Below are 9,845 nucleotides of genomic sequence, written 5' to 3'. Positions count from 1 at the left end.
ATCGGGGGCCTGGCTGCGAGCGGTGGCCCGCCCGTGCTCCAGGGGATCTAACATCAACTCCATCAGCAAGGAATAAAAACTTCGTCCCAGGCCTCCGGCCCCGCCTCCCCAGCCTCCTCTCTCCCCTGGCCCGCCCCTTCTTGGGGCGCCCACCCCTGACCCCCACGCGTGGAGGGGCGGGGAGGGCCACACGGCTGTGCGAGTGGGGGAGGTCAGACAGTAATTGAATCCAGGGGCCTTGAGACGGAGGCCAATGGCTTTCCCGGTCTAATTAGAGGGATTTTTTTAAACCCAGGAAACAAATCCATATGGTCTGCGATTCGTTTCTCAGGCTCTTTACCCTCCTGAAGTCATAAATGTCGAGGGCTTTTTAGCACCGGAGGATTGAGAAGGGGGAGGGCCCACAGGCTTAGGTTTCTGGGGTCCAGAATCTGTGGCCTCCAGCCACAGGGTCCTGTCCCCACACCAACTTGCCTAAGCCACCTAGGCAGCCCCTGCTCGCCCCGGCAGGCACCTTCATGCCCCACTCATGTGCGCCTCCCCTTCTCCCTCAGGTCCTTGCTCGGCCTGCCGCCCTTTCCTCCTCGCCTGCTGGCCCATGCCCGAGCCTTCGCTCTGCTTCCTTCACCACCCCATCCGGCCTAATGCCCACTGCTCTTTGCCTCTGCGCCAGTCTCCACGTGAGACCTTTTGCCACCCTCAGACGGGAGCTGACAGAGACAAGAACATGCCTTTCCCACTGGCCAGGGGGTCACTGGAGGTTGCTCCAAGCAATTTTTTATCTGCTCTAACTAGCAGAGGACACTGAGGCTGGACCTGAGGTAGGCAGAGGGGTGGCCAGAGTTTTATTCCCAGGGATGACTCAGTGCCAGGCAGACCAGCTGGGAGCTGACCTTAAGCTGACTGCACATTGTCCTCAGGCTGGCAGACTGCACCCCCAAGGCCTGGGGTCCTCCAGAGAAACCAGGCGGGCAGGGGAAGGGGGCCAGGTAGGAGTCTGCAGTAATACCCAGGGGCAACCTCTGGTGGGGCCAGAGGAGCCAGGAGGTTACTCTGGGGGACAAAGGCATCTGAGCCTCTGCTCCTGAGTCTCCAGAACTTACAGGTCTTCGGGGATTCATTTTAGAGAATATCTTGCCCTTGAAAGCCCCAGTCAAGGGGGGGGGGTTGTGAGGAGTCCAGGGCATTTGGAGGCCCAAGGTCCCATCTCTGCTGTGTGTCCACAGTGTGACCTTGGGAAGTGGTGTGTAACCTTGAGCCTCTCCTGCCTCACCTGCACCGGGGGGTGCTTGCACTAAGTTGTTTCTTGGGCACAGCACTGGGTATAGAGGATGAATCAGAGTCAGCCCCTTGTTTGCAAGGAGCTCACAGTTCAGGTGAAAGGAAGAAGAGACTCCACCAAAAATCTTAAAGGTTTTGGGGGGCCGGAAGTGGGGAGTAGCCCAGCAGCAGGCTGGTATCTAGTGCATTAGCCTCCAGCCCCGTGCCAGCTGCAGCTAAGCTCAGCCATGTGTCCCCACTTTACTCCCCACCACCAAAGCCTTCCTGCAGCTCCTGCCTGGGGCCAGGGGGTGTCAGCCTCACAAGGAGGTGTTGGTGGGAGCCTTCTCCAGACACACACAGCCAAGAACAGGGAAGGCTTGAGGGGCCGGGCTGGCTGGAGCCAGAGGGACAGCCGTGAATGGCCAAGCAGGATCAAGTATTGTTACTCTGCTTTGCCTCTCGCTTTCTCTGCTGCCCCATCTCTCTCTCTTTCTTTTTTTAAGATTTATTTATTTATGCATACGGAACTGGGGTAGGCCAGAGGTGCAGGGGCGGTGAGAGGACTCACCAGAGACAGAGTGGGGAGCAGAAGAGGCCAACTGGCGAAGTACACTGCTGAGGGGAGCAGCGGGCAGGTCAGGAGAGGTCTGCCACGCCATGTGGTCACCTCCGGGGCAGGCAGGATCCAACTCATGCTGAAGTGGCTTTAGCTTCTTAGTTCTGTGCTTTAACCTGCTGAGCCACAGGGAGGGCCCAGCCCCATCTCTTTATCATGCAGTCCCAGCAGCGTCCAGGGTGTCCTTGAGGGCAGTGTCCTCACGTGGTGTGAGGGCTCACATGGGGGTGGCCCAGGCAGGGGAGATAGCAGGGTTTGCTCCATGGAAGAGAAGGGCAGTTGGCACACCATGGCCTCCGAGCACCCAGGTGCTGAGGAGGGACCTCCATGGGCTCAGGGATAAATCAGCTTGTTGTTGAATCAAGGATTTAACAAAGATACACTTGATATATTTAAAATATATAAAGCAAGCACTCAAAGCACTATACATTTTGCAGACTGCTAGGGAGATCCTGGAGGCAATGTGAGCGGGAGATCAGGGAGGGTTTTCCGGGGCAGCAGGGCCCAAGTGGGAAGTGTGGCTGAATTCAGGGAGCAAAAGCCCAGCAGCCGGGCTCAGGAGTAGTCTGGCAGGAGGGGCCTCCTCGTGGGCCTCTCCTGGCAGTGTGGGGGCGATGCTGACTCAGAAACCCCCTGGGGCCCAGGCCAGGCTAGAGCTAGATCTCACACTTCCTGGGTTTAAGCTTTACAACAAATCTCCAACGTAGCTGCTATTATTCCCATTTTACAGCTGAAAAGAGCCAGCGAGGCACATGGTGTCTGTGCCGAGACCCCAAGCCAATGGCTGGAAGACCAGGGCGATGTGACCGCAGATCTCTGTTCTTTCCACTGTGTCCCTTGGGGAGGGGTCAAAACAGCCATTAAGGAGGGTAGAATGAGTGTTCTGGCTGGTGGGCCCGGGAGCCTTCCTTCCAGGGGCCCAGGGAGGCGCTGTGGGGGGCTACCCCATGGGATCCAGCAGAATCAGGGGAGGGGGCAAGTGGACTCTTTTTTGTTGTGTTTTTAAATGGTTTATTCAGAAACAGGATCCTGTAGTCTCTCTTTTTTTAAGATTTTATTTATTTTTGCATAGAACTGGGGTGCAGGCCAGAGGTGCCAGTAGAGGGGTGGTGAGAGGATTCACCAGAGCCATAGTGGGGAGCAGAACAGGCAGATCGATGAAGTACAGTGCCGAGGGGGGGAGCGGGGGGGTCAGGAGAGGTCTGCTGTGCCCTGTGAGTCACTCCCTGGCTGGGGACCGAACTCAGGCCATGGAGGCAGGTCCCGATAGCACTAAGACTTAACCCCTAGGCCATCAGGGAGGCCCCCAAGTGAAGTTCTTGAAAGGGCACACTTGTCTGGGTCTCAGGCTGAGGTGCCAGGCCCTGAGGGGTCTCCGTGGATGGGCAGCATGGGGGGCAGTTGGAACAGAAGGTCCAGGCCAGGGGCCCCTGCAGTATGGTCTTGCTGGTCCTCGGCCTCCTCCACCAGGCCAGGGCTCCCCTGTCCTCAGGCCTGGCGCTACGCCAGGCTCCCGAGGGCGCCAGCCTCCTGCAGCCCAGGCAGGGGGCTGGAAGCAGACGGGAGGGTGCTGCTGGCGGCATCTAGGTTAAAACACCCACCCTGAGCCGGGATCCCCTTTCTTCTTCCTCTTGTGGGTTCCAGCTGTCCCTGCCACTCTTTGTGGTAGGAAGCTAGGGGTTCTGGAAGGGGAATGAGCCATTGGAAATATCTTAATGGGGTCAGTCAATCTCCACCCCCTGCCCCTGTCTGAAGTCCAGTCCTCATCTCAGGCTCCCTACACCCCCCCAGACCACCTTGCCCTGCTCCTCATCCCCACACCAAACCCGGCACCAGCACCCTCAGCCTGCCGGCAGTGGGCTCATCCTGGTAGGGGGGAAACCGGCAATGAGGGTGCTGGGGGTCAAGGGGGCAGATGCGTCCCCAGGCCAGCTCTGCCACTACTATCATGCGGCCTTGGACAGACCTCTGGTTCCGCTGTCTCACCTGTAAAGTGGAACTAATAACACCTCTCTGGCAGGACCAATGAGATGATGGTGTGAAATCACGCAGGAGAACGTGCTTTGCAAACTTTAAAATGCTGGGCCAGGGCCACCTGTTCTCAGTCAGCCCAGTCTCCAGAGGCCCCTGTTAAGAGCAGCTGTGTTGCTGGGTTCGGCCACTTCCATGGCTGGGTGGTCTCCAGGGCCTCTCCCCAGCTGCGGCCAGGGGCCCAGAGTGCAGGGAAGGAGGCTACGGCTCCAGCCAGCCGCCGCTCCTCACCGCCCCGCGGTGGCTGGCCTGTGGCTCCCCTGTCCTCAGCGAAGCCCTTTGTGGCTGGAGGCTGCCTGGCCTGGGCACCGCCTCTGAGTCCAGGTCGACCCCAGACAGCCTCCGTGCCCGTCTGCCAAGCAGACTTCCCTCCTGCCAAGGGAGGAAGAGCCATGCTCCCGGGCGGGGGAGCCGGCTCCTGCCCTGGCACCCAGGCTGACCCTTGGCCAACTAGGCACTTGGCGTGTGGGGTAGAGGGTGCCATGCCGGCCCTGGGTGGCAGCCTCCCTCCCTGGCATCCCCTACCTGACTCACCGCTCCGGGTTTGCCCTGCTCCGGGGCTTCTGGCAGCCTCCCTGGGGAGGCAGGAGGCAGGCCCCAGCCTGACAGGCATGTGGCACTCTCTGGGCACGTGCCCAGCCCACGTGTTACCCCAGGGAGAGGCGGGGCCTGGTGCCCAGGGCCTCCCAGGTGGCTTCTGCATGAACCTGAGGTGGTTCTGGCAGCTTCCTCAGCCCCGTCCCCAGCCTTCAGCCAGGCATTCCCCAGAAGGGCTGGAGTGCAGCCTGGTGATCTCCCACAGAACCCACCGGGGCCCGGCGGCTGCTTATTAAAGTCTCCAAGAGGTGGCGTTTGACAGAGTCTAGCTTGTGAATTTAGTCACAATGTCCTTCTTCATTTTGATGGAACTTTGAGTTCCTTGAGAGGAAGGCACAGGTTCTTGCTAATGAATCTTGCACCAGTGGCTATGAGACAGATGTGAGGGCACCAAAGGAAGGGTGGGGAGTAGGGGTCAAGGTGGCTGAGGCAAGAAGCGGGCAGGGCCCTGAGAATCGAAGCAGCCCCTCTTCACCTGGCCTGGGGCCCTGGAAGCTGCAGAGCTCCGCACAGAGGGGCTGGGTTGCAGGGTTCGAGATATGGGGTGGCTCAAAGTAGCCCCGTTGCAAAATTAAAGCTCTCTACGTGGGAGTCACATCCTCCCTCCTGCTCCCTGCCCCTCCCAGGGGGAGTTTTGATTTTTCCCCTCCCAGCGAAGCTTCCGGGAGAGTTTTGCAGGGCCAGAGCTGCTTGCTCACCTGCGGTCTCTCCTTCCACCACCCACATCTGTTTCTTTTTTTTTTTTTTAAGATCTATTTATTTGTGCATGCAGAACAGGGGTACAGGCCAAAGGTGCAGGGGCGGTGAGAGAATTCACCAGAGACAGAGTGGGGAGCAGAACAGGCTGACTAACAAAGTACACTGCTGAGGGGAGCAGCGGGCGGGCTGCGGTGCCCTGTGGGTCAGCCCCAGGGCGGGGATCGAACTCATGCGGAAGTGGCTTTAGCTTCTTAGTGTTGCGCTTTAACCCACTGCGCCACCAGGGAGGGCCCACATCAGTTTCTTGCACCCCATTCACAAGACCTTTGGGTGGCCTTTCCTCGCCTCCTCCCTGCCCCCACCCCAGCCTCCATGCTATCTCCTAGAAACTTGCTCTTTCCTTAGGCTTCTTGGTGCCAAAAGACCCAGGCGTCCCCACTCACTGACCAGCCCTCCTTGGTCATCTCAGCCTCTTCCTTCTCCTTGGTCACTTAAACAGGCCTGGCCCAAGGCCTCATTGCCACCACCCTGTGGGGACCTTCCCCTCTGGGTGGCAGATGATCAAAGGTTCCTCGGTCACCTGGGATTTGCCAAATGCCCCCTACCTTCCTCCCTGCGCGCCCCTCAAGTCTCACTCCCTGTGGACTCCTGGTCTTCACGGAGCGCTGCTCCTCCTCCAGGGCCCCAGATTCTATGAGCAGCACCCAAACTTCCCTCGCTAAAGCTGGAGACTGGGAGCGGCCAAAGCGCCTCACCTCACCATCTGATCTGGTGCCAAAGTGAGTTCATTCTCCTGTCTTAATATTTCCTGAATTGCTCCCCGTTTTCCTCCCCACCGCTAGTTCCCATGCCTGAAGCGCCAACCTCCAGCTGGTCTTCCTGCCTCTCCTTCCAGAACACTCTCCTGCTCAGACAACCTCAGTAGTTTTCCCTTGAGTCCAAATTCCTCCACCTGGCATTCAAGTCCCTGCTAGACCCGGCCTTGTTTCTTCCCTTGTTCCCCTCATTATTTATGCGGGTCAAAGTTATCGGCTCCCTCTGCCCCATTCTTGTGCCTTTGTTACAGCTGTTTCTCCTGCCTGAAAGATCCACCCCACCTATTTTCAAGCCCCCCAATCCAAATCTTGTCAAGGCACAGACCGAGGCCGCACGGCCAGGACCCTCCCTGGGCCCCCATGTCCTCCCCCACAGAGCTCCAGGGCCTCCGGGTACCCCTGAAGCCACAGCCTCTGCTGTCCTCCTCCACGGCCCTTCCAACTAGGGAGGCAAGCTTGGGCCTGGGCACAGCCTTCCTAAGGTTGCCTGGTGAGGAGAAAGGAGTCAAGTATTGATCTAAGGTGGGGGCTCCCTTTGCTGACTGGGGCCCCCTTCAGTAACTGCCCTCAACCGCCCCAGTCCTGCCTCCAACACTTTAGGCAAGGCCCACGCCTGGGATGGCACCTGTGACCTCCACCTCAGCCTGTCAGTGACAGCCATTCCTTGGCCACAGAGATGGGCCCATCAAAACCAACACTTGTTGGGAACTGTTATTGGGGTTGGAGGACTTGAACCTGAAACTCATGGTCATCTTTCCACAGCAAGGTTCGAAGCTTTGGGGGGGTGGGAGTGGGGTTTGGAGACAAGCAGTGGAGAGGGAGAATCCGGGCCAAGGGGTTATTTGAGGCTCTGAATCAAGCTGGGCCCAGAGCTAGCCCTACCCTGGACTTCTCCCTTCTGAATGACAGTGCATTCCCTTACATCACCCCAAGTTGAGTTTTCTCTTCTTGTAACACAGAGAATCCGCACTGTAAGCGAGGTGAGGAGGGGAGCACACCCAGGTGGCCAGCTTCTGGGATCTTGGCATCATCTTCCAGGAGATCATCGTGTGACCTCCCTCAGCTTCAAGGTTGATGAATGGAAACCTGGCTGTTCGTGCCCCTGGCTGCACATCCTGTGTGGACTGCTGGCATCCCATAGTCCGGAGGAGGAGAATGAGAACCATCTGGACTGCTGATTGAAACCTTGGCTCTGGGGTAGGGCTGGGCCCCTGGAATGTGGATGCTGAGCCCCAGACCCAAGCCAGAGCGTGATGAGGGTGTCTCAGGGAAGTGTCAGGCTCCCACTGGAAGATGCAGGGAGACCTCCAGATTCTGAATCACTACACTATGGAGGCTGGGGTGGGACGCATATCCAGACTTTTCCAAAGGGAGAGCTTCCAGCCCAGGGAGAAGACCCAGTCCTACCATTCCCAGGAGCCCTTGGGGAAATGCTGCTGGAAACAGCCAGAACAGGGCTTGCTGGGAAGAGAGCTCAGGGTTGGGAAGTACTGGGTGTTGTGGGAAGAGAGCGGGACTGCATGCCCTGTGAGAGATGGGGCTGAGTGTTGGAATGTTCCTGAATGTCTTTCCACTATAGAGCCTTGGGGAAATGCTCCTGGTCTCACCTCTACATGGTTGGGGAGCCGGAATAGGAAGAACTGGGTATGAAATGGGGACTATGTGGAAACCCCCAGCTTCAGTTGGGTGAGGGCGGAATCCCTTGTGTGTGGGGATGAGGAGGGTGGCTCAGGGGTTGCCTGGGGAAGAATACTGGGTGTCTATCAGCATGAGGGTACCCGCAAGGAAATGTGCAGAGCGCTTGGGTCTTCCATGGAGCTGGAGAGTGGCCTGGGGCCTGGCGCCCTGTCTGACACCCACTGCTGAAGGGTCTGGAGTAGCTGGGTGGGGTCAGCAGGAGGGCAGAGGTGTTGGGGGAGTCAGAGAGGAGGGAAGGAGTCTCAGCTCCTCTATCCAGATGCCTGGGGGCTCAGCCTTGTCCCCTGGCCTTCTGCCCACCAGCTGCCACAAAGCTGGGGAGGAATCTGCTTTGTATTATCAAAGGAGCTGCCTCCCCCAGGCATATGGTCAGCCGAACCCCCCCCCCCCGAGCATCATGGGAAATGTCTGCTTCTGCGCCCTTCTCTGCCCCAGCCCCTTCTTCACTGGGAGTGCGCTGGACTGTAGGCTCACTGCCCCCCCAGGCCTGCTTCTCTCCAGGGCATGAAGAGGCCTTTCACAGTCTTTCAAGACTTGTCTCAGCTTCACTGCCCCGGATGAAGGAGGGCGGGGAGGCAGATGGGCCGCCAGAGAAGGGTCGCATCCTCCAGCCCGAGAATGAAAGAGACAAAGGGGGTCCTGGGCTGAGCCAGACAGGAGAGAGCCTTGGGGCTCTCTTGGGGTGAGAGGAGAGAGACGGCCTCAGGCCCCGGGGGCCGGCTCACGGGAGGAAGCAGGGAGCATCTCTGACCTCTGAGCCCACTAGTGGCCCGGCCCAAGTGCCCACTCGCTGGGGAACGAGCTGAGCGGCTTGAAGGTCCAGACGCTGGCCACCGCGCAGCTCGCACCCTCTGGAAGTGGGGCTTGTCCAAGCTGAGGTGCGCTGCGAGAATAAAATACACACTGAGTTTTGAAAATGTGTAGGAGAAAAGTTGTGTTTCAATAGTAAAACTATTGAAAATATTGACTGTAAAGTAATATATACTTCAGCGATGCGTGGGCTCCATGAAATAGATGACTAAGTTCATCTCACCTGCTCCTCGTTACTTTTCTAATGTAGCTACTGAGAAATTGCAAATGACACACGCATGTCGCCTCGTGGCGCTTCCGTGGGACAGTGCTGCCCCGAGGCACGGCACTGGCTCCACTGATTCTCACCCGGTGCCGATTCCTGTCTGTGCCAGGCAAAGTGCTGAGCACTCGAGGTAGCACAGCAGGTCCGTGTCTCTGGTTTCCTGGAGTTTAGAGCGACCGAATAATCACTTAGAGGATGCCTAAGGCCAGGAGACACGTGGTCGAGCGCATGAGTTCTCTGGACCTGGGATCAGGAAACCTGGTTTGAGCCCAGAACACAATTCTGTCCCCAGGAAGTAATGAGCTTAGAGGTATCTTGAGAGAGAAAGAGAAAGCGTGTTCTAGGGGGGGCAGTGTCAACAGGGAATACTGAAGCCTAACGACTGTGAGAGAGCTGGACTGGGGAGCACAGGGTCAGGAGGAGACGGCTGGCAGGGCCGCACAGCCCTCAGGCCACGGGGAAGAGGGAAAGTCAAGACGCCTCAGGGGACCTGGAGGAGGGACAGGGGTTGAAGCTGCAGAAGGGTTTCCCACAATCGGGGTGGGGAGGGGAGGGTGGGCAAGGGTCTCTGGTAGGAAGTCTTCCGGCTTTCACCCCCCCACCCTGCCCACCAGGAGCCCTGGCCCCAGCCACCTCCCACCCCACCCCATCCCCGCTGCCATGTCCGTGGCCTCCTTGCTCACGCACGCTGGCGTCCACTCTCCCCTCCGCCATCGGAGCTGTGCTTCCTAAGCGGGAATCTGCGGCAGGAACCCCTGCTTTCGCCCCTTGGGGCTGCTCCAGCGCTCTACATGTAGTCCAGGGGCCCCGTGTTCCCTCGCAGGCCTTTCCGGGGCCCCTTGCTGACCGCCCGCTCACTCTGGGGGCTCCAGGCACGGAGCCTCCCCAGGCCCGGGATCTCTGCTATCTGTCCAGGGCCTCTGCCAGCAGCACTCCCCTCCCAGTACATTAACTCCACGCCTCCTTGCAGACTCCACTTGGTTGTCCCTTTTCTGACAAACCTGCCCCACCCCCTCATAGGGTGGGTCTGGACAGGGACCCCCAACACTCC

This window comes from Condylura cristata, unplaced genomic scaffold (genome assembly GCF_000260355.1).
Source record: "Condylura cristata isolate star-nosed mole 26May11 unplaced genomic scaffold, ConCri1.0 scaffold00017, whole genome shotgun sequence".
In the NCBI taxonomy this organism is placed as follows: Eukaryota; Metazoa; Chordata; class Mammalia; order Eulipotyphla; family Talpidae; genus Condylura; species Condylura cristata.
The sequence above is the reverse complement of the archived record's forward strand: the minus strand, read 5'-3'. Positions refer to the sequence as shown.